The sequence below is a fragment of the Vigna unguiculata genome, chromosome 4 (assembly GCF_037176805.1).
Source record: "Vigna unguiculata cultivar grain cowpea cultivar isolate G323 ecotype 2 chromosome 4, ASM3717680v1, whole genome shotgun sequence".
Taxonomy (NCBI): Eukaryota; Viridiplantae; Streptophyta; class Magnoliopsida; order Fabales; family Fabaceae; genus Vigna; species Vigna unguiculata.
In genome coordinates this window covers 36093982-36121059 of record NC_140795.1, presented here as the reverse complement: position 1 = coordinate 36121059, position 27078 = coordinate 36093982, and the positions used below count along the sequence as shown (strand labels likewise).

General features: G+C 29.8%; 1 long non-coding RNA gene and 1 pseudogene across 1 annotated transcript; one reads left to right on the top strand and one right to left on the bottom strand.

Moving 5' to 3' along the window:
• The first annotated feature begins 10359 nt into the window (after positions 1–10359).
• Positions 10360–25715, top strand: LOC114180692 (sucrose transport protein SUC8-like; annotated as a pseudogene).
• On the bottom strand, positions 21546–22119 carry LOC114181609 (uncharacterized). The gene is made up of 3 exons (XR_003603867.2): positions 21891–22119; positions 21673–21738; positions 21546–21576 (listed from the first exon to the last, which is right to left on the bottom strand). It is a non-coding gene; the product is annotated as an uncharacterized LOC114181609 (long non-coding RNA).
• Positions 25716–27078: the final 1363 nt, after the last annotated feature.

Sequence of the window (27078 nt, the reverse complement as noted above, 5' to 3'; positions counted from 1 at the left end):
AACTATGAAAAAGGGAATGTTTTAGGATACACTTATATAACAAAGGAAGTTCATAAAATTGAGATTTTTACAAATGTATTGCTTGGAGGGAGACTTATTTAAGAAAAAAAATCACACAATAATTTTCTCCTTGAAGGAAACTACAACTATTTGTCAATGACACCTGAATGAAAATCAATCATTGTTATACCTTAAAATGATGAATTATAATTACAAGACAACAAACTACACTTATGAAGAAATATAAGGGACTAAATACATTTGCTTCCCCCGTTCAAAATAATTAGTGACATATGCTTGGCTGTCATCAAATTTATTGCCTTCTTGAGAGAGTTGAGGGTCTATGAACCCATGCACATCACTCAACCCCATATTCTTATTGAAACCAAACATACACTAAACACAAAACATTTATTTAATATCAGTAACTAGATATATCAATTAAATATAAAAACTGGTTTAAAGGCTTACATTATCAATAACTGAATAAGGGTAATATTCAGTTTTTTTTTTCTTCGACGTAAGCTCTTAACATTATCCTTGTACAAGTACAATGGAATCTCATTGTCTCTGCCAAATACATCAGAATCCCATAACACCAACATTGGCTAATCACTTATAATGTCAACAAGCTGGTGTAATACACAAAAGTTTAAGACTTTGCTCTCGATGCGACTATTGTTACATGGAAAACAATTTATGTAAGAATGAACGTAAAAAACATGTAAAATTAAAAAAGAGTAATGTAAGGTGGGTTTAAGAATCTGTAACGTGGGGTCCGAAATAGAGCCAACCAAATCATTAGGCCACTTGAGGAAAGATTGAAATGCATGTGCTATAGTATGTACCTCATTTGTTAATGTTATTTTCTTAAAGAACAATTATTCAATACATAACCTAGTAAAATATTATTATTAGTTTTACTTGTGGTAAGCACAAAAGGATCCGGTGGAGGAGATACTTGGGGACAAATGACATAACTATTGAATTATTGTTACAACTGGTGCATAATCCTCTCAACACTTGCTTAGTGACTTCATTTGTGAGTTGCACTCTGACCCTTTGAGTGATTTACTTTGTCAGCCTTTCTTCATAATCAACATTGTGTGTGCTAGAAGACTGATGGTGGAAGCCTCCAAAATAATGGTGAATGCCAACTCTTGATCCAACAACACGCACATGTCCAGGATGCTCAGGCTGTCCAATTACAGCAACAAAAGTGTCATGACAATCTTCAGGAGTGAAAGTTCCTTAGGAGCTCTGCTCAACCAAGGAGACTTGCAACATATCAAAGGAAATTTAACATCTAATATTTATAAAATTATTATTTAAAGAAAAGTTATATCTTACAATTATTTTCGATATTTATTGAGTTATATCAGAAGTGTAGGAATCCAATGATCGTAAGCGGGCTAACTTCAATTTTTCATGATGGGATGGTGGTGAAGGAGGTTGAACCACATCATCCTAAAAAGGTGGAGGTGAAAACATCCTGTAACATCCCATTTAAATAATAATATAATTAAATGAAATCTTACACCGGATAATATAAAGAGCCAAGTTGCAGAGTATAAAGTCACTCCTTACAGTTATCCGAGATACTTAAAAGGAAGTACTAAGGCTCAATACAATGTCTATAACCCAAAAGGAGTAAAAGATTGACAGTATTCAAAATAAATTCCTAGGGGCAATACAACACACGGGCCTTAGCCCTAAAAGAAAGCTCAAATCAGCGAGATCCAACCCGGATAGACTATGCAGCGGAATCACCATTTCCCTGTTGACCACGGGGAGTTCTCACATCTGCTCACTTCAATAAATTGATGATCATTGCAAAAGGAGAAGAACCACATACAAGACAACCAAACAAACAAACAGGGTAAGCTAGAGTAGAAATAGTTTATCAAGTAGTCACATGCTATTACACAATCCAAGACAATATTCATCAACCAATCATGTTATGACTTCTCAAGCAATACATTAGACTCAGACTCGACCCATCTAGATTACATATAATCAGGTCAGATTCAGCGGATGCTTGCACTTGTGGTGGATTACCCTGCTCACCCCCGAGCTGCTCACCCCGAGCTCAGTGTTACAATGTTTCAATCCCCCACACACAAGGTTAGCCCTCAATGAGTTTCAGGCCTCCTACTACTCTCACCACAAGAGTCAGTCCGCTCTAAGTGAGACTAACTGACTCCTTAGAATGTCAGAATGCAACCTTACCTTGAATCCTTATCAAATTATATAGATGGGGCACCACCATGGACTCCCACTAACAGGGGCCATGGAATTACGTCCCGACCACTGAAGCACCACCAGGAAGTCTCACCTAGAGACTCGTGGATTTACGTACTGACAACATACCAATCACATTCCAAACAAACAAATTATATTGATCATGCATTTAACACCTCACGCCATCCTTTGTAACCCATCATCATTCATATTCCATGTTGAATCCATTCCAACTCATCCTTCCCAATCCATGAATATAGAATTGTACTTCATACCAATACCATGCCATTTTGATACCAACCATTTCATTGAAATCGCATGCCAAGATTTATCCAAGTTCATCATTCACAATCCATGAATCACATCACTCATGCAAATTCATTCATCTCATACTTTATAAATACATACCAAGACATACATATATCACAAAATAGTATTCATCCCAAATAAATGAGTGCCAACATTTAAGTACCTGCAATTTCATACAATCAAGCACAACCCACAACCATAATTCTTACACCAAAATTTCTAAGAAAATTTATTATCACAAAACCAAAAATCATTGCAGTAATGCGTGACACATTTCTCAAGCTACAGACATCTAATCGACGATCCAACCGGTCAAACCATAAAATAGCATGTTATGAACCAAATTTCAAAATTTGAGCTCAATCCAACGGTTAATGAGTTGGGAAAGTCAATTTTACTAAAACTGCGCATATAAAAAAAACACACAGTCGCCCAGCTACCAAAGGCACTCGCCCAACGACTGTGCGACGCATCCAGAATACGAGAAATAACGTCAAATATCACAGTTTCATGAACATTTGAACCCCTAACTCAGAAATATACCAAAAACTAACGTTTTTCCCAATCTCTCCTCATATTTCACAAAACATTATTCGTATAAAATAGAAATAACGTGAAACTTCCCTTACCTGGAAAGGGTTTAGCAGAGGATTCTGACACCACAGTAGTGAGTACAGCAGCTCCAAGAACAATTTAGGGATCTGGAAAATAGTGGAACCATTCAAAATGGGTTACCAAGGTGAACCTAGTTAGACTCAAGACTACAAAGCTGAAAACAAAGAAGACACAGGGAAAAATTACTTACGTGAGCAGAAACAATGGAGTTGTGTGAGCTCGAAGAGGGAAATGTCCAAACCCTAGCAAAGCTTCTGTTAGAAGGGAAAGAGGGTAAGAGCACTGTCTTTGCAAAGTGTGGCAGAATGAGAGGGGTTAGGCTGCCTTAGGGGCTTTAGACACCCTATGGGTCAGCCCTAGGCCTAACTAATTTGGGCAACCTTTTTAAATTAGGGCAGAAATAAAAAGAGGGTTTTACACATCCTATTTTTTCTTATTTTTCCTTTCTAAAAATTTAGTTTTAGTTTAAATAATTATGTGTTTATCTTTATTTAATTAGTTTTTTTTGCTTGCTTAGGAAAATTTAGTTTTCTTAAAAATTGGTAAAAAAAGGTTTCTTTTAGTAGTCTTTTGTTGTAAATAAAACTTTGTTCTTTTGAAGTCTCCCCTTTTATTAATTAATAGTTCCCAAGAAGCCCTCCCTTTATGCTATTTTTAAGTTTTAGACCCCTTAATCTAAGTTTTTCTTGTTTTGCTAATCAACCTCTCTAGTCAACTAAAGACTTTGACCTCAAAAACGCACCGCATGACTAAAAGGGGGCGGATTCTTTGTGATGCTGAGTCAAGGGAGGCACAAGAAGCACTCCATCATGGGGTAGAACTTGATGCTACATCATGAACCATAATTGATGGGCATGAACCAAGTCTGATACGTGAGATCTGATCTAAGAAGAGAGAATGAGGCTAATGCGTGATAAGATTATGGAAGATTTGTGATGAACGAGAGGAAGGAGAAGTCAAGATAATATAGGGCCACAAATTGGGTTCAAGATCGCGAGTCTAGTTTGAGAACGAGGAGAAATAGGTTAGGTTTCTTGTGTTTTCTAGAAAAATAAGAATTGATTCCTTCTTATATAAACATTTTAATATATAGAATCGATTCCATTTGCATCATACTTGATTCCTTAATGCTAAAAAAAACATAATCGCCTCCATCCATGCCATTCCAGATCACCATCAACCTCTATTTGTTTCCATGTTGCTCCACGACCTAAGCCACCCTTTGTGGGTTCTTCACCATGAATCATGAAAAGCTCTTACACGGTCCCTCAAAGCAAAAGCAACTTGGTAATGTGATGCCTCAAGTATTGTCAAAGTGAGGTTAGTTTTGTAAAATAATATCTTTCACCCATTAATCTCTTCATATGAAGCGGGATGGGATAAGGGATCGATCCCGTTAATCTGTGCTCGCCCTCCCTTGCAAATCCACCCAAATGAATACATAAAATGATGACAAATTTGCGTCTATCCATACCAGGTTTTTTCAAAATTTGTGACAAAAGCTAATTTTCACAATCTAGCTTATATATTTGAAAACATAGAGCTTTTCTTAATTTATAGAACAAAACTTGCTTTGAAAAAAACTCATTTCAAAATTAGGTTTAGAATTTGAACAGCCAAGTTACTACTCTCGTAAAGCAACACTCGATTCGATTATCATTGAGAATATATTTTCGAAAATAATTTTACTTTGCAATAATAAATTATCATAAATGATGATTAATTATTACCGTGTAGTTTAGAAAATTATTTTTCTCTTAGAGCACGTTTGTTTCCGCCGATGGAAACTATGATGCAAAGGAAAGTGAAGATTTCGCTAATAATGGGGTACATAAGGAAGGAAATTAACAAAAAAAGATTATGTTTGAAAATTTATTCACTATGGTGCAAAGAAGACGAGAGAAATGTGTTTTAATTAATTTTATATTAAATTTTTGTAAAGTAAACTAAAAATTTATTTAAAAATTAATTATCAAAAAAGAAATAAAATATAATAATATATTTATTATTTCGTTATAATATATTAATAATTAAAAAATAAAATATTTATTGTTTTATTTGTTTTTATTTTAAGATATAATTTTTTATTTATAAATTAAAAATTTTATATTATTTTTTAGTTTAGAAAATTATTTTTCTCTTAAATTTCGGTGATGCTACTTTGTAACTCTTTAAATTTAGCCTAAAATACTTTAACAATTATTACAAGAGTGATAAAGACATTACAAAGACAAGATATTACAGCAAACAAAATGCAAGGCTTCCAAATATTCCTTGTAGTGAATACTTTAAATATGTTTTCAAGTATTTAATACTTTGTTATAAAACACTTAAATAAAATTATTTAGAATAAATAAAGTTAAATTTATTAATATTTTCAATAATATAAATAATTCAACAATTCTTTTAATAAAATAACTTTCCTCCCAAGTCTAATAAGAAAGTTACATATTTAAAAATTGTGAATGAGTGAAAAGAAACTAGTCTATAGATAAGATTGAACAAAAGAAGCTACATATTTATTAGTTCAAATTAATCAATAAAACTAAGAGAAAAACCATCAATGTTATTTCTCGAGCTAATAGGTCTAACTTACTATTTAGTAAGAAAACATTAATGCTTTTAGGAACTTGTTTAAAGTGGATGAACAAAAGCTGTTTACGAAATCAAAGTAGCTGGCCATAAATATTAATCTAGGATCAAATTACTTCAATTAATATTCTATTCACATTGACTTGAAACAACTTTCATAAATAAAATCAAGATTTGGTGACACTTAATGCACCAAAACTTATGCAGATTTTACTACATATTTTCTCCTTTTTATATTCTATAGTAAATATTGAACTCTTTTATTTCAATGTAACGTTGATTTTATGCATTTCAGATTTATAAGTTTTTAACTAGTTTCTATCTTTGGCATTGATTGATTTGAATATACATCTTAAATTGAAACATTTTCACTATGCAAGAAAATGGCAATGGGGGAAAAATATTTCCGTTGGTTATTGTTGAAAAACTTAGGCAAGAAAGGAAAAAAAGGACTTGCACCAAAACAACTTCTATGGATGTAGTTTTTATTAGAAGAATTTTAAAAAGATTGTCCAAAAACTAAAATAAGTAAGGAATTTGGTTTGTCATGCATTATTTTCCTTTATTAAACTGTTTTTAATAACTTTTGTGAACAGCTTTTAAGGTATAAAATATTAAACACTTTAGTTCTTTAATTGACATGTTTTACGATATTCAAATGCTAAATTTAAAACTTTTTGTAGCATAACTTTTACTACCGGATACATTTTATTTTTATTTTGTTACTTTAAAAATATTCTTTTTATTATCATTAAAAAATATTTAAGAGAGAAAATTGGAAATTATTTGGTTCTTAATTATTATTTAAAATATATTTTAGGTTAATTGGTTGTAAAATTGGATAATCGATTATTTTGTTATGAAACTTAAGAGCAAATTAGTTTATTATAAATAAATTTAATTGATTAAACATTTTTATCAACTCTTTTAGGAATGGTACTAGTATCATCTAGAATTCAATAAGACATATTCTCAACATCATTAACTATTAAAGAAAAAAAGATCACATAAATTAGCAAAAAAGAAGAAGGAAAGTTCTAGTGAGTACTTATCAAAGCCGGTGGAATGATAGAGTATAACCTTACTCTATTAATCAACCACCTTTACCAAGTGCCTAGAAAGTATGTTCAAGAACATTATATGCATCCTTAATACTATTCCAAATTAACGATGATTTAAAGGACATATATTTATGACACTTAAACTTAAGAAATCATATACATTTAAGTTTAATCCAAGTCATTTTGTCATAAGCAAACTCCCAAACTAAACATAGTAGATAAGTTTTACTTTCCAACTTAGTAGTAGTAACCTGCAAACCATCATTCACCTTAGAACCACACAAGATAGACCATTTAACGGTGATAACTCCTGTTTTTATGTATCTTGAGTCCAAACAAAAGTTTGAATGCAATGTTTGAGCTCAAGAAGAAGCTTAATAGATCATTTATCAACCTAAAAGCTAAAAGATAACAAACCAACGATCACCGAATTTACTAGTCGAATTCTCTCCACCATACTAAGCAACTTTCCTTTCCCAGAATTTGAAATAATGTTTTTTCCATGTTTCTTAACTTTAATGTATCTTAATATCTTTTCTTGTTGAGAAGTTAAAAATTTATTTAAAATCATATATAAATTTTATATAAACACTTTATAGAATAAAAATAAAATAGAAAATATTTGACTATTAAGTTTGTTGACAAAATAAATGAACAAACAGAATGACTTAAATAGGGGTGTCAGAACGGATCAACCTAACGAATTGACCCACCAAATCGACCTAGCGGAGCCATTGTAAAAAAAAAAGCCTATCCTAGCGAGATCTCTTAGACATTCTGTTTCACCCACTATCAGACTTACATATTTAAAAAAAAAAAAACTATTTATAACAAAACCTTGATTTGATTAATATTTGTAATTTTTAATTTAAATTTTAATATGTTTTTTATTTATTAAGTGAATTTGAGACTTAACATAATAAAAAGTTACCATCAAAACAAATCTGGTACTAGACATGATTATATTTTTTAATTATAAAAAAAATTCAATTATCAATTAAATTTTAAACTTAGTATGATAATTAAAATTTATTCAAAGAAAATAATTAATTATCAAGTAAGCTCGAGACTTAACATGATAATTAATTTTATTTAAGAGGTTAGATTTAATTATCAAGAAAGTCCAAGACTTCATATGGATAATTAATTTTACTTAAAAATTTAGATTTAATAATCAAATAAGTCCGAGATTTAACATGATAATCAAATTTTATTTATAATATTTTAATTATGTAAAAAATTCAATTTATTAAAGAAATATGAAACTTAACATGATAATCGAATTTTATTTAAATAAAATAAAACTTATAATTATTAAGTGAGCTTGAAAAATATCTCCAATATTATAATTTTTGAAGTAAAAGAAAAAAAATGATTTTATATATAAAAATATGTACCATCAAAAGTATCATCAGATAAAAACACGAAAACAAGAGCATGAATATTGAAACAGGATTTAAAGAACCCTAAATTTCTATTTTCACCACTTCAACCATAACATACCCATCATCCTATAATAAAATATAAACTCACCTACATTTCCTACATTTTCAATTACATAATTAAAACTTAAAATAAAATAATTTAATTATCACTTTTAATTTAACTGTAACACTCCATTTAATTTAAAACCCTAATTAAAGAGGTATCATACATAAATATAATGGCGCGGTCCTGGAGTATAAACCTCACTCCATGCAGTTGTTCAAACGGATACAAAGAAGGAACTAGGCACACCACAATGCCAAATACAGAAATAAGTACAGGGACATAACAGTAGTTGATAATACACCAAAAGCCAAAACAGTACATGGGTCATAGCCATAGGGAAAAGCTCAAATAAAAGAAGTCCAGTCCAGGTAGACTATGCAGCGAAATCATCCCTTCCTTGTTGACCTCGAGTACCTCTCGCATCTGCTCACATCAACAAATTGATGATCATCGCAAAAGAGAAGAACCACATACAAAGCAACCAAACAAGCAAAAAGGGTAAGCCAGAGTATAAAACATTTTATCATATAGATACATGCTATTTCATAGACAAATAAACATATGTAAACCAAATCATGTTTTGACTCGCAAACAATACACTAAGACTCAGACTCGACTCATCCGGATACAAATAATTTAGTCGGATTCAGCGGATGCTTGCACTTGTGGTGGATTTCTCTGCTCACCCCCGAGCTAAGTGTTACCATGTCTCAATCACCCCCCCCCCCCCCCCACAAGTTTAGAACAGTGGCCCCTTGCACTAGCTCGCTTAGGCGAGATCTCCTCGCCTGAGCGAGGCATCCTCTCGCTCAAAATGACGATAGCCCGCCTGAGCGACAGCTCGCGCAAAAGGCCTGAGCGAGTCTCTGTCAGTCTCGCTTAGGCGAGACAAGCTCGCTTGGGCGAGAGTATCAGAAACCCTCCCCACCTCAAACCCCAGGAAGTTCACATATTCTCTTTCTCTTCTCTTCACATTCAGGTGCTCCCTGTGTGGTATTCTCCTCCACTTTGTGTGCTGGTGTGCTTCTTGGTATGTATTCGTGTGTCCTATAACCTCGTTCACACATCTCTCCTATACCGTCATTCACACCATTCATATTCACAACTAATGTCTTCTCCTGTTAATTATTTTGAATAATTAATGACAAAGTGGGAGTGTTTGTTTTTTATTTTTATTTTTGTGAAATGATGAACAAAAAAACGTAAACTGAAAGCCACCATGCTTTGAAAAAATGTGGACACATGTGTCTACATTTTTAAAATATTTGAATTACAATATTTGTGTGAGTGTGTGCAAGTGCATGCGTGTGTGGATGGATGTCTTTGTGAGTGTATGTGGATGTAGGCATGCATGTGTGGATGTGTGGGTGCGTGCATACATACACATGTATATGTGTTATAATAAAAATATTTAAAAAATGCGGATACAAAGGTGCGACAACACCTATGTTTTCCTAGTTATAAATAAAGAAGAGTTAGTTATAAATATGACTTTAAGATAAAAGTATTAAATTCATGCATTAAAGTATAAAGGATACGTGAGATTGTACAATTAAAAAAAATAAAAATAAAAATAAAAAAATTCAAAAAATCAAGAAAGATAAAATGGAGAAATATTGTAGTACTTTTGTATTGCAGATGCTATGTTTATATAAACACAATATAGTACAATCATAATCTCTATAATAAAGTCATCAATGAATACAATAAGCAATATAGGAAATAATTGATAATGATGGTTGCACACATGAGAAATAATACACAAGCATAATATAAGGGATATTGGGATAATATTATTGACATAATATCTCTAGTATTGATTCTAATAATTAGAATCGTAACTTTCTCTAACTGTATCTTTCAAAACTAAATTGAGAGACAAATAAGCTTGTCAGTTACAGCCTTAACTTACCACTCCCTCACGTTGTCATAGGTTTGTAAACAAAATGTTGTATAAATTCTGTTATTAAACTTCATTTCGAGAGTTTCCCATTGAGCGCCTTTGTGTCATAAGAGATTCGACGAAATCTTTCTCATCGAGCAAAACAAAATGGAACAAGCTTCCTCGCTTCAAGTAGAAATCGAGAGGGAAGAACCTAGTTCTCTCGGAGAAGTCCTTGTTGCCTCCTCTTTAACCTCACATTCTTCCTCCTTGCTTCAGGTGGAAGCAGCATAGAGGCAACAAACGAGTACTCTCCTACAAATATTTGTTGTCACCTCCGTAGCTGCGACAATCCAATTTGGATTGGCCCTAAAGGTGTCTTTCTTAACACCTTTTGTCAAAATGCATGGAATCACTCATGCCTGGTCTTCTTTTCTCTGGTTGTTTGGCCCCATCTTTGGGTTGGTTGTGCAGCCCATTGTAGGATACACTAGTTATCATTGCACTTCCCGTTTCGGCTGCCGCCGTCCCTTCATTCTGGGTGGAGTGTTTGTCGTCTCCATTTCGGTGATTCTCATTAGTTATGCCATTGACATAACATCCGACATCAGCGAGGATATATACGAAAATACTCCACATCTATGAACGATCGCTATCTTTGCAATTGGACTTTTTTTATTTCAGGGTGCTTTTGTAGTCAAATTTGTAAAAATGGGTCCATTATTTTTATTTTTTTGCAAAATAAGGTCAAGCCGTTAGGATACAAGATGACATTACAGGTGAAGTCGTCTTGTATCCTGTCGATTTCCTTTTTTTTTCAAAAAGCAAAGTCGGCCTAATAGAGGCCGATTTTAGTTCAATAGAAAAAGTGAAGTCGTCAGGTTGAATGACGACTTCACTTCAGGTTTTTCTTTTTTTTTAAACGTTCTAGTTTTATATATTTTTTTTACAAATTTGGTTCTCCCTAGAGATTATATTTTTATTTTTGTAATTTTTTGTTGATTGGTACAATAAATTAGCATAATAAAATACATTAGATAATAAAAAAATACATAATAAAAATACACTAGAAAATTGGATAAAACAACAAATTACTGACGATAGGGACAATTGCCCCTATGATGTCCTACATTTCTAGAATATGAACATTTACTTCGTTTGTTGGGATTTGGTTGATCCATTTCATTATGGATTCTAGTAGTTTGCGGTCTTCCTCGTACCCTACGGCACATGTTTGGGTCTGGAATGAAATTTGGTCCGGTGTATATGGACCAATATTCTTTATTCTTAACTGGATGAAAACATATGTGAAACATAGATGTTGTAATACCTTTGTATCTACATTTTTTAATATTTGTATTATAATTCATATACACGCATATGCACACACCCGCACATGCATGCACGCACGCCCCCTCCCACACACACTCACACATACATCCATCCACACACGCACTCACATAAACATCTTCCCAAACACACGTGCATACACCCACTCCCACGATTTCATTTACAAAATTAATAACTTTTATTATAATTCAAATATTTAAATAATGTAGACAAAGGTGTGACGACACCTTTGTGTGTGTGAGTGAGTGTGTGTTTATGATGGCGGTGTTAACAATTGTTCAACTACTAACTCCAAAGCCAACATATATGAGCAAAGCTTTTGTCCCCATAGGTAGTTTCGATTAGTGTAAAGAGTTTTCATGTTTTACTTTCACACCTTTGTTTTGACATGGGAAAATGGATTAAGATCTTTTATTTGAATCAGTTACATGTTTATTGCTTACGTACAAGAAAAAAAAAATCGTTATGTTTAGTGTTGAGTTTTATGTAGCTTGATGCCTGTAATGTAAAAAAAAAAAACTTAAAGTGTTACTTATTTTTTGCAAAATAAACATGTAAAAATAGTCAAATATATATCATATGGTTTAGGTATAATGTTTAGTGAAGATTCTTGACTTTTTATAAGTTGAACCAAATTTTTTTATGTTTAATCTCATGACATTTAGCTAAGAAAAATGTAAAAAAGTATCCTAAATTTGAACCAACATGATCGCATGGATATTAAAAAAATAATAAAAATGTTGGATTCACTACAACAAAAACAATTTTTACCAGATGTTATTTATGGCATTTCCGGGAGTTTTAACCCCCACTAAAGGAGTTTCCGGCGGTTTGTTTTTCCTCTAGAAAAACCAACGTCGTTAACGGATTACCGATGGTTTTGACTAACCCCTGGTAAAGCAGCACTTACTGGCGGTTTTGAAACCCCTGGTATTTACCGGCGGTTTCAAAACCTCTGGTAATTACCGGCAGTTTCAAACCCCTAGTAATTACCGGCAGTTTTAAAACTCCTGGTAATTACCGGCGGTTTTGATACTCCTAGTAATTACCGACAGTTTTAAACCCCTAGTATTTATTTGAGGTTTTAAAACCCTTGGTAATTACCGACGGTTTTGGAACTCTTGTATTTATTGCGATTTTGTAATTGTAGTACCTATTCCTTGTATGTAATTTAAATCCTTTATACTTTATAATAATACCAAAAGTCCATTTTTACCCTGCAATGCAATTTATTATTTATTGATGTTTTTACTTTTCAAATTTCCTTAATTTTATTTATTATACTTTTTGAATGCATAAAATTCATAAAACATATGAAAAGAAAAAATTCTAACATTTAGATATTTGTTTATAACTAAATATAACAATCATAAAAACAAGAAACGTAGTCAATAAATTTAAAATAAATAAAAAAGTTTAAACGTTCAAACTAGTGAAATATTAAAATATCTTTGTTATACTTGTTAGAAAGTTTAATAAGATTCTTCAACTACAATGAAAGAAAACTAATCATGTATAAAGTCAAATAAAGTACAATGAAATAAAGTTTAGAATGAAAGAAAATACAATGCAATGAAAGAAAGTTTAGAATATTTATCACACCCTTCATATAAACTCTCATGACCTTCTTGCATCAATTGAAAAAAGTCTCCAAGATTTATGGCTTGACTCTCCACTCGTTTCCTTATTATCCCCCATGCCGTCATTATATTGATGATACCCAAATGCATCATTAATCATGTCCAAACTTACTTGATTACATGTTTTCTTGGCTGAAGATCTTTCCAAACTTTCCATTTGGGGGTCATAGCCTCTCATAGTCGAGCTTCTCTGACTGCAAACGAAAAAGAAAGAGTGAGGTAACTTGAACTTTAACAAACAGCTAAAATGAAAAGAAGAAAATGTTATGTTTGTAGAGAAATAATGAAAATTTAAGTCATATTTCATTCATTATATGACTATTTAAGGAAATCAACTTGTTAGAAAGATAAAGTGTCTATACGAATAGCAGCAAAGGACACATTGAGCTCTCTGATGGCTGAAGTTGATCAACTAAGCAAAAGGAATCAGGGTTTGACATCATTTTTGCCATCCAAAGAACCTATAACTGAAGAAAGCAAGGCTAGATTATCTCCGAATGAAAGATTAAGTGTCCGAGTTTCTCATGTACCCGAATCAAGCTCGTCACAGGAGCGAATGGTGGAGTTGCAAGTGAATGTGAGAGCACAAGTTTCTCAAATTGATTTGTCAATCTGCTTATTGGAATTCTTAAAATAGTGTCTCAGCGTGAGCTTGGTTTCCATGGACGCAAACACCCACATTGCAGAAGGGAATAATATTGTCATTCATCAACTTACCTTCAGATTAAGGATTATTCAGGTATGTGTATGTTTATCTCTAGAACAATTCATGATATACTGTACATAGTTAGACTCAAATGTTATACGATAATGGAAGCTGTTGTCATGTATAATTTTTGTTTTACATTGTCGGTTCAACAGACAATACCATTGTCATAGTATAGTATAAGATTTGGTATATAGACAATACTATAGTATAAGATTTGGTATATAGATTACACTATTAATACGATATATCAAAATACCAGCATGCATATATTTACATTGATTATTTTATTTTAAAAAAAACTATAGTTATGGAAACAACTCTATCAACTAATATTGTTTCGTGTTACATACATATTTTTTATTGTATTGTAAATATTTTTCTTAGTATAAGGCTACGAGTATTAATTAGTTGATTATAATTAGGCTTTTTACAGGAACAAATTGCCTATGCGCATTTGATTTAAACCAAGTCAAGTATTTTCACCTGCTACTTCTCCAGTTGTTATAATCGAGCTATATATAAATATAAATATAAATAGGATGGTCCACAGGATCAAAACACATAAACTATATAAAGTTGTAATTAATTATACATATCAGCAACTGGTATATATATGTATACACGTTGATAGCCACATGTGGCTAAAATATACGTGAGGGAGATAGAAAATATATATTATGCATTCAAAGAAAGTTGAGAAGCTCAACGAACCTACATCAAATTGTAGACCTAAATAACTTTAGAACTATAATTAAAAAATCCAAACAATGAGCTATTCAATTACCAACCAGCATTCAATATCATATACGACATATATATATATATATATAATATAATTATACGAGATATATAATTGAATAACATAGATTATGCAACAAAAGGAAAAATAAAAACACAAAAATTTAATCACAATCAATTATAACAATAAGCAGGTTCTAATAAAAGTGGTTTTTACATTTAATCTCTAAAGGCACTCCCAAATCTGAATGAAAGATTAGGTAATATTTCAGAGTAAGTTAAGTTGTATAAGGGGATATGACTTTATGATACTTAACTATACCAATAAGTTGGTTTAAGTAAAAGTGAATTTGACATTTAATGTCTAAAGACACTCGTGAGTCTGAATGAAAGATTAAGCAATATTTCATCCAAAGATAGTGAAAGGGGATATGTAGAGTGTGAACCTTAGCTAGTCTTATAGGGCATGCAAGTTCTAGGTCTTCGAATGGGGTCATCCCTGCATATTGTTTCCCTACAGATTCAATCTTTCTAAACACAATTAAGTCTCCAATAGCATTAGGTTTGCAGAAGCCTATGTCCAAAAGAATCAAAGAGATCATGGATAAAGAAATGAAAGACTGTAAGGACAAATTAGTAAGTTGAAAACAGACAGAGAAATCTAAAGTCTGAAATGCTTTCATGATATTACTGTTGCTAGGTATACTAACAAGGCTTATGCTCAAGCTCAAGAATGTAAGCTTTGCAAGGACTCCAATAAAATCATTTTCTCTGTATTATCACCCTCTGCAATCAAAGTTATTAGTTAATATAAACTACTTGCCTATGACATAATTTAAAATATAAACTAAAACTAAAAGTAGAAACTAACCACCTAAAAAAGAACCTTCATACCTCTATGTTTGTTTCGTCTGTCAAGAAGTTTTGTCCTAATTCAGAAAATATACAGTAAAATCTATAGCACGATCATAGAGTCAGATTAATACCAACGCAATTTTTTATGAAAAATATTCTATATTAGTCTTATAGTGAGCACAAAATAACTAAACTAAACAAAAAATATTCAATATCTAAAAACTCCTATAGTGAGCACAAAAAAACAGAAGAATAAAGTGTTTGATCTGAACACAAAAAAAGGAAAGAATATACCTTGCAACATCCATGAAACCAAGTGATGTCATTTGTTATCTGCATTTCACAAGCTGATAAATAATGTTTTCAATCACCTAATCATTATGCAAGAGAACTACCCACTTTTCCATATCCACCTCATTCTAAACTAGCATACTAGATAGAATTCTTCTTTTGTTTACTTTTTGTTTACTTCCTTAGAATTTGAACTACTCCTAGCTTTAGAAATGCTTAGGGGCATATAGCCAACTCCATTCTACGCTAGTTATTAATGTGTTTTTTTGTGTCTGGATGATTTTGGTTTTTCTTCTAACTTCCTAATAAAAAGAACTAGTAATCACTACAAGAAAAAATAGTTTTAGTGATACACATATTCATCACTAAAGGTTATAAATATGTCACAATTAATACTTTGTGACAAAAATTAAATTGTCACTAGAAATCTTGTCACTATTGTATTTGTGACAATATTTTCAAATGTCACAAAAATTAGGTTTTATTGTGACAAAAATAATTGTCACTTTTAATTGTATGTAATAGTAACAATAATAAATTGTCACAAATACATAAGTAATAGTGACATATTAGTTGTCACAATTGGTACTTTAACCATTATTGCATTTGTGATAATATTTTTAAATCTTATTAAAATATTTTTTTTATCGTGACAAAAATAATTATCACTTTTAATTATTTGCAAGAGTGACAATGTCAACTTTTGATATCACTATTAATTATTTTTAGAATAAAATATTTATCATTATTATTGAAAATTGAATTGATATGTCACATATTACTTTCGCGCCATAACAATAGATAAATTATTCTAAAATGTTAAAATAAATAAACATTACATATAAAAATTGAAATATATAAAATAAAATATTCATTACATTTACAATGAAAAGGTATACCATTAATATCTAACAATAAATACAAATAATTAATTTAAATACAATAATAAAATGCAGTATCTTCGAATATTTTGGTCCTCCAAATATTTGGTCCTGCAAATAAATAAAATAAACAATTAATATTTTAAAATGTAAAGATATAATAATAAAGATATTAATGACAAATTTTAAGTAGGAAAAATAACCGACAGAAGATAACATTATTATACTATTAATATGAATTTGACTATACAAATTACACATATGAACAAATTAAATATAAGTATTCATATTACTATAAGAATATTATTATTTATCTTATTTTTACTTTACTATTCTTCTTGTTCATTGAATATTAAAACTTTTTCAAGTCTTGTGACATATACACATCTTCCTTTTTTTTTTTCCTTTTTTGTATGATAAATAAGGGCTTTCAAAGGATAAATGTAACATGATAATCCATCCCAAAGTCTCTAATCTTATATACCTTACCATTTTTCTTTGTACTTAAAAACATATACATTTTAGCCAATCACTAGTGCAAATATGTTAATTGTTTTAGTAAAAAAGGAATATAAAAATATAAATTAATATAGTCATAAGAAAACCAAACCTTGAAACATTAGATGCCATATTTGCACATCAGTTATCTACACCAATGTAATGTTATTAGGAGAATAAAATACTCAAACCTTATTATAATTCACGTATATAAAAAACAAATTGAATAGTAAGACTGATATAAATAGATATACATAGCTCATATAATCAAACTTTCATAAGATCAATTTGATACAAATAGTTATACCTTATAAATAATGCAAAAAAATAAATGAATGTTTTTGTTTTTGTTATATTTTTCATCTCCGTATGAAACAAGCTCACCCACATATCCATAAATGAAAAACAATCATTTGCTCTTCATTCCATTACCAACATAAATACCATTCACTCCCCTTTCCCTTGTCTTCATTTTTTTAGCGTAATTTGTGTATAGAAGGAAGGCACAAGTCCCATCAAATTGAATGGTTGATGGTGTGAGAAGAAAAAAAAAACGTATTCCTTACAATTGGATTGCACTTAAAGGGAACGAAAGTCCTTACCTTTTGGTGCTGAAATTCTGCCAATTATTGTTATCTAAATCTTTCTCTGTTTGTATCCTGCATCTTGGCTCATCCATTTCACTCTTTTTTCCCCTATCTCTTTTACACTCTTCATACAAGCCAAATAAAAAAGATTAGAGAGAACAATAACAATTATATAACATTATATTTAATTCCAAAAGGAATCAATTGGAACGAAAAGAAGAAGAGAAATAAATACCTTGAAGATTCTGAATTGTCTGGAATAAAATATTGATATTAATGTTGTTGTGTGGCATAAGAAAGAATATTTACATTCTCATAGAGTATTTGGAAGAGAAAACATGAACCATTACAATAAATAAAAAGAAATGAAGGATAGGAATTCATACCTTAGAGATGAAACCATGAATTTGAATTTGTACAACTCCAACAAAATAGAACTAAAAGTAATAAATTACAAAATTATAAAAAGTAGAAATTAATACCTTGGAGAAATAGAAATCAAAACCATGAAACTGATACCTTCGAGGAGGAACCTTGAAACTGTAACTTGCGAGATTTTGTAGAGCCTTGAAATTGTGGTTATACTACAATTAAAATATTGCACCAAATTTTACGATATAAGGGTTGAACACATAATTTTGTTTTCACCCAAAAGCAAATTAGGTTTGTCTAGAGAGTGGAGATTTACGTGTGTGAGAGAGAAAAGCGTGAATGTGAAAAATTGAGAAGGGGAAAACTTTTGGATAACTGTCAAAGGGCGCTATATAAAAACACCTAAAAATTTAGTAAAAACTAATTATCATACTAATTTATAATTATATTTATTAATTTAATTAAATAATTACAAATTTAATGTTTTTATTACGTAATAGAATGGAACTTTACTAGAATTCATATATCTGTCTTCTATTTTTTTATTATTTATTTATTCTAATATATTATTCTATTAACTAAATTTTGTTATTTTCTAAACATATTAACAAACTTTTTGACGTATTTTTTTCAACAAATTAACAATATAAAATATATTAAAGATAAATTTCTTTTTTAGAAAGAGATAAAGTTTAATAAATAATAGTCTATATAAATTTTAAAGTACAAATGACATGATAAAGAAAAGAATGACATGATCAAATAGAAGGAGAGTGTTAAATTAAAGAGAAAAGATAAACAAAAATTTAGTAAGTTATAAAATATATATTTTTAGTTATTTATTTTATGATTTAAAGGGTTTTGATTATAAGACTTTATTTGTTCTTTACCGTATTTAATATGAAATTTTTAACTTGATAATGTATTTTTTTTTCTTTCATAGGTATGAAATTTAGGAGTTTCAAAGTGAGTCAACCTGACTCACACGGGTTGGCTCATCATACGGGTTGGCTCATCACAGGTTGAGTTAAAAAGGGGTCAGTTCAACCCGATTCACTTTTTGGTAAGTCACAAATTTTGCAACCTGTCCTAACCTATCACGTGTTAGTGGATTTGCTCACTTAAGAATGTTTTTATTTTTTGCAACTTATTTTAGATATTTATTGCATTACATGAAATCAAAGTGTTTACCTGATTCTTGAAATATTATTATGAAGATAATAGTCAAAGATTAAAGTATCAACCTATATAACTTAGCAAACAAATAAGTCAAACATTCAAATTATTCAAATATTATTGAGCAACATTCTAGTGTTTAAAAACATGAAATTATGAACCTATATAACTAGAAGTAGTAAATAATTATAACGAAATTTTTTTAAAAAAAGTTGTAAAAAGATGTTGATGGGTTAAGTGGGTTAACCTAATTTTAACCCAGACTGAACCTGTTTAACCCGTTGTTAAGTGAGTCAGGTTTAGTTCAACCCACTTTTTTAAAAAATAAAATTTTCTCAACCCAACTCGGCTCACGGCTCGAACCCCTGGTGAATCGAGATGGCTCATGGATTGGAACTCATTTTGACATCTCTAAATTGAATAAAAATTGGATATAAATTATTGATAGAACAAAACCTTTATATGAGAAATATTTAAGACTTAATTAAACTTGATTGGTTGTTATTATATAACTCAACCACATTTATCTCATTATTATTATTTTTTAAGGTTGCACTTTTGAAAATAGGAAGCAACATAAGAAACAAGTCATTACTTCACTTGGCTTGTGGACCAGATTCACATGTTTTTTCGATATACAAGTTATTTCGATATACATATGTACTTGAAATCACAAAATAGTTGAGTTTTAAGTTTTAATAAATGATTTTATATTAGTAAATAATATTTATATTGATATTAGTAAATAATATTTATATTGAATGATGAATAAAATAATATTATTGTTGAAGATGATAGTAATGATAATTGATTATTGTTTTATATCATTTTGTAACAAACTTTTATATTAGTTATGCTTATTTTATTTATCTATTTATTTTCATCCATATGTCAATATAAATATTATTTACTTTTATATATATATATATATATATATATATATATATATATAAAGATAGAGATAAAAAAATAATATAAGCAGTTTATATTTTGCATAACGAATTTAAATTTGTAGTGAATATATATTTTATATTATTTACTAATATTAATAGAAAGTATAAGATTATAAATAAATAAAAAATATCAAAATAAATATAATAATTGTGAAGTGGTATAGTGGTTTAATTTTGGCTCACTTTTACAAGGTCATGATTTGAAATCCATATCCAAAGTAAAATAAATTTAATTTAATTTTGTTTTGAGCAATTAATAATAATTTATAAACATTCAATGAAGTTTTTATTATTTATATTTTTATCAATAAAAATAATTTTATTATATAGCATTTTAGTAGTGAATTTGTGATATGTATATTTGATGAATTTTAATAAAATCCGTGACAAATATAAAATTTATAACAATTAACTATATCATTAAAAAATTAAATAATATTGACTAAAATAACAGAAATTTAATATTTTTTTGCCACTAATATTATATATATATAACAAATATGTAAAATAATAATAAAATATTATTAATATTTCAATGATAATAAATAATTATTAATTTATAAATATTTAATAATTTTATATTAATTATATTCTTATTAAAAGAAAAATAGTTTTATTATGTAACATTTTTTTTAACATGTGTTTTTATTATTTAGAAATATAATTATTATGACATTTTTATCAAAAAAAAAATAGTTGTGATAAATATAAAATTAGTTATAATTAATATGTAAATAGTGACAATATTTTTATTTATCACTGTTAGTTGAAATTTCACTAGTTAACTAAAAAAGGAAAGATTTCACGTTTAATTTTAAAATAATTTATATATATATATATATATATATATGAATTTTTTTTTGCAGATAAACATTTTAACATTTTCAAAAATAATAATTAATACATTTTCGTAAAATGTATTTAATTTTATAATAAATTTTATTATGACATTTTAAATTCGTAAAATGTATTTAATATATAAATAGTGACAATATTTTTATTTATCACTGTTAGTTGAAATTTTACTAGTTAATTAAAAAGAAGAAAGATTTCACATTAAATTTTAAAATGATTCATATATATATATATATATATATATATATATATATACCTATGATTTTTTTAAATTCGTAAAATGTATTTTAATTTCATAATAAATTTTATTGTGACATTTTCGACTGATACAAGACAATGATGAAACAAAATAAGGAAAGTCAAGAAAATCAGTAGAACTCCAAAACAATCAGATAACTACAAAACAAAATCAAGGAAGTTAGGGCAAAATCAAGAGATAAATAAATAAACCTGTTCGAGGTGAGAACGGTGAGAAACACGCTGAAATCAGAGAGACGAAATTGAACTGAGACGAAATCATGGAGATGAAATCGAAAGAATGACAAAATTGAAAGCATGGAAAACGATGTTTATTACCTGAACTGATTTCAAGGAGAAAGATAAAATCAAAAACGTCTTCCTCTGAAGGCTGAGCCACAATTCCTAGGGCACAATCGATGAAAGCAATGAGATGAAATTGAAAATTGAAATCGAAAGAGGTGAAATCAGAGAGATGAAGATGAAGTCGAAAGCCACCGAGTTGAAAATAAAAATGAAAGAAACGAAAATGATTGAATGAGAGGTAAACAATTTACCTTGAGTGAAGGAGTTTCATAATCCACCGCGACACCTTCTTCCTCCTCAGCAAAAGAGTTTCATGAGCCACAACGACACTTTTCTTCTTCCTCAACAAAAGAGTTTCAAGAGCATAGTCAAATTAAAATTTTAAAATATTATAAAATTTTTCTGGGGTTTCTTTCAAACCCATGATACTTAAAAGGGGTTTATAAAACCTCTGTTATCTACATCTCTTAACAGAGGTTATTATAACCTCTACTAAAAAAACCCAACTATAATAATATATTCTTGTAGTGATTTTAGTTATGATAATTTAATATACAACAAAAATGTTTTATGTACTAATGGAAAGGCAAGTATTGTCGCACTTGTGTGTCTGCATTTTTTAGATATTTGTATTATAACACATATACACGCACATGCATGCACGCACCCACACATTCACACATGCACGTACGCATGCACCCGCACACACTAACACAGACATCAACCCACACACGTACCCATATCAATTTACAAATCTTAATAACTTATGTTATAATACAAGTATTTAAAAAACATAATAGTACGATACCAAAAACGCAATGGAATCCAGTGTAGTAAAAATAGAACAATTAGTGAGACAAGAGATATTGATGAGGGTTGTGTTTTCAAAAAAAAATTAACTAAAACAATTGACACTTACAACTCTGACACGTAGGAGCCACGACATTGTCAAAGTTTTGTCAACAAAATTCTTTATAAAATCTAAATTATTGAACTTCCATTCAGAGTTCTCATAAATCCATTGAGCGTCACACTCTTGTGTCATAATAGATTCGAACACTTGCTTTGAATTGACTTCGAAATCGTTCTCATTCATCTAGTTAAGAGAATTGGAACCTTCTTCCTCCTCGCTTCAGGTGGAAACAGTAGAGAGGCAACAACCTAGTTGTCCCCGATAAGTATTTGTTGTCTCCTTCTTACTTGCAGCTTTTTCTTCCTCGCTTTAGGTGGAAACAACAGAGAGACAACAAACTATTTCTCTCCCAGAAGTATTTGTTGTCTCCTCCTTATATGCGGTAATCCAATTAGGTAGACCTTGAAAATGTCTTTCTTAACACTCTTTGTTGAAATTAATGGAATCACTCCTGCCTGGTCCTCTTTCCTCTAGCTCTCTGGTCCCTCTCTGGGTTGGTTGTGTAGCCCATTGTAAGGTTCAATAGTTATCATTGCACTTCCCATTTCGGCCGCCCTCGTCTCTTCATTCTAGGTGGAGTGCTTGTCGTCGACATCTCCATGATCCTATTTGGTTTTGCAACTGATATGACATACATTACTAATGAGGAGGATGATTACCCGCATCCACAAATGGTGGCAATCATTGCGATTGGCTTTCTTCTCCTTGATGTTAGCAACAACATGGTTCATGTCCATGTCTTGCCTTTCTCAGACATCTCACCAGCAAAGATCAAAGAAAGACGAGAACTGTGTTCGCCTTTTATTCGTCTTGGATGGCCATGGGAAACATTTTTTGTCACATGGCAGGCTCCTATTATAAACTCCACCACCTTTTCCATTCATGGAATTTGAGGCATGTGGAGGGTTTTGTGCTATCATGAAAACTTGTATTTTCTTATCACTAATCCTCCTCTTTATACTTTGTGCCTCTATTTTAAATTATTACATTATGTGACGGATCCACAAATTACACCAGACACTAATAATGATGAAGGCACTGGACCATGGTACTCACGTTATAGTGAATTGGGTTGTGTCTTTAAGGGATTACAAAAACCAATGTGGATATTACTACTCGTCACCGCCGTTAACTGAGTTGCATGATTTCCTTATGTGTTTTTCAACATTAATTAAATGGATCAAGAGGTGTACAATGGTATAGAACACAATTCCGCATATGAATTCGGCGTGTAAGTAGGTTCTTTTGGGCTTACGTTAAACTCATTTGTCTTAGCTCTGATGTCGTGGTTCGTGGTACCATTGAGTCGTCTTGTCGGAGGAGTGAAGTGGCTATGGGAAGTAGTTAATGTTATCCTTGTCGTTAACATGGCTATGACAATAGTGATCACAAAGGTTGGACGACACAAATAGAATCATGACGAATTCTTACTTGGTTCTCCTGGATGGTTATTAATATTGGTGCATTTATTCTTTACTATGTCCTTGGAATCCCTCTTGCGATATAATACTTTCTTTCATTTTTTTTGTTTGTATTTGCATTCAATTTTGTATTTTCTGATGTGTAAAATGTTTTCAAACCATTTTTGTGATACAGTGTGTGGCATTTGGTTTGACCATACATGCATATAACTATTTTTTTTAATGTCTAAGAGAATATATATATATATATATATATATATATATATATATATATATATATATATAAAGTATTTAAAATTACCTAATATATAATTATACATAAATGTGCCATAAACTAATTATACTTTCAATATGTGTACCTAGTGTCTTACAATGTTCCATTTGCTTTGACACATGTATACTCAAGCAGTTCAATTGCAAGACAAGGTAAAATAATTAATTTTAATTATTATATTTTTTAGAAAATAACTTTTTGTGAATTCCGTAGAATCACGAACTTGTGCTTGATTTCAATGAAAATCTAAAAACACAAATTCATAGTTAAAAAAAATAAAGATGAAAAACTTGAAAAAACATTTCATCTTCAAACACGTCTTTAAGAAAAACAAACAAATGCCTCATAACACAATTTAAAAAAAATAAAAATTTTACTTTAATGCATGAATTCAGTACTTTTGATTTAAATTTATATTTATAACCAGGTCTTCTTTATTTAGAATTAGGTGAAAAATTGGTGTTGTCACACCCTATGTATCCACATTTTTTAAATATTTGTATTGTAACACATATGCACGCACCCACCCACACAGCCAGACATGCACGTACACACCCACATACACTCACAGAGACATCCATCCACACATGCACGTACTTGCACGCACTCACACATACATCCACCTAGACATACATGCATACACCCACACCCATGATATCATTTACAAAGTTAATAACTTATATTATAATACAAATATTTAAAAATTTGTAGACACAGGTGTGATGACACCTTTGTACGTGTGAGTGCGTGTGTGTTTGGGATGGGACCATATGAGTATGGTGTTAGCGGTTATTCTGCTGCCACATCCTAAGTCGGAACATGTTTACCCGATATATAATTATACATCAATGTGCCCTAAACTAATTATACTTTCAATGTGTGTACCTCAGTTACTTACAATATTCCATTTGCTATGACATCTATATACTCCAACACTTCGAATGCAGGCCAAGATAAAACAAACAATATCATTTATTATGTTTTATATTTAATATTTAAAATAATTATTATATTTTTTAAAAAATAACTGTTTGTGAAATTTACATAGTCAAACACCATTTAAACCGTTATTCATAGAAATTTTCAAACTACCGGTCTTAAATCAAAATGTTCTTCATGTTTCAAAAATTTTAGGTATATCATTTGGTGTTGTCAATGTTTCAATTTGTGTGTCCCTAGTATGGATAAAACATATCACTAAGTAATTTGATAAAGTTTATATTAAAAGATTATGTGATTATTATATATGGTGATTGAATTTATGACTAATTTATGTGTAAGCATGATTTTTATATAGAGATAATAGTAACAACAATAAGTGGACAGTGGAATGAGTAGGTTGGTGGTGGTAGCTTGCTAGTGTTGGTGTTAAGGTGCGGTGGCAGCCTCCATGAGTGCAGTGTTAGTTGTTCTTCTGCCAACTTTGCCACCAGCATATGTGACCCAAGCTTCTGCCACCATCCATTAGTATTTAAAGTAGCTTTCGTACCAATAGAATAGGATCTTCTATTTGAATCTATTACTTCAAATTCTTAATTATTATTTTAGTTATATATTTGGATGTCACACATTAATATCTAGAGTTATGCTAGCTTCTGTACCTAATAGGATCTTTTATTTGAATCTATTACTTCAAATCCTTAATTATTATTTTAGTTATATTTGAACGTACCTATATTGTTATACATAATCTGTTGTTATATATATATATATATATATATATATATATATATATATATATATATATATATATATATATATATATATTTCAAATCCTTAAATTGATGTGTTCAATTCATACACGAATCTTACTAAATGTACCATCAGAAAGAAAATTTACCCAAATACAAAAAAATATTACTCTAATCATGACAAATAAATCCGTTCCGTGGATATTGTCTGAATTTGTCTCCGTTTTGATAGAGAATCCCTGCATTGACTGGGTATGGGTATGGGGAATCCCCAACTTTTACAATTGGGTATGGGATGAGTATAAGGATGTACATATTCCCGTCATAATACCTGTTCCCGCCATATCTTTGTCCCGTTCAATTATTAAAATATTCACAATTGATTAAGTAATCCACACACACACCAGAATATTTAATATCCTCAACTTAAGTGTTTAATAGCATAAACCTTTCATTTAATAAGTAATAAAAAAAATCTTTACTTATTATTAATAATTATTGTTTCATTTGAAGAATACTTTTTTTCGCTAAAACAATTTTTGTTATTTCTCAACCATTGAGTATATTTGTTGATATTTGTAAAGTTTTCTTAGATCTCTAAGATATTTTTTATCTTATCATACTCTTAATTATACACTTATTTTCCTTTGTGAGATTTCTTTCAATAGTCTCTCAAATTGTTTCTAAGACACACATTTTTTAATTTTTTTATATTTTTATTTATTGTTTATTTTCATCATGTAGAATACTATATTAATATATTTTATCTAATTATTTTTTATTTTCTAACTCATTATTAATCATACTGTAATTTTTTCACTATAATTGTATAAATAACTTTTATTTACTACAATATAAAAATTTAATGTAATTTTCGTGAATATTTTTTATCACCATTCAACATATATTAGAGTTCAAAAGATACAAGATCTAAGTCAAAATTTTATTATTATGTTTATTATTTATTCTTTGCGTCATTTTGATCAAGTGATGTATTATAACTTTTATTAGTGTATAAAAAAGATATTCATTAGAATTTAAAAAATTGAAGTAAACAAACATTTAAAATATATGTTAATTTGAATATTTGTTTTTCTTTTATATTTTTTAAAAATATTTTTAAATTTTATCAATTAGGTT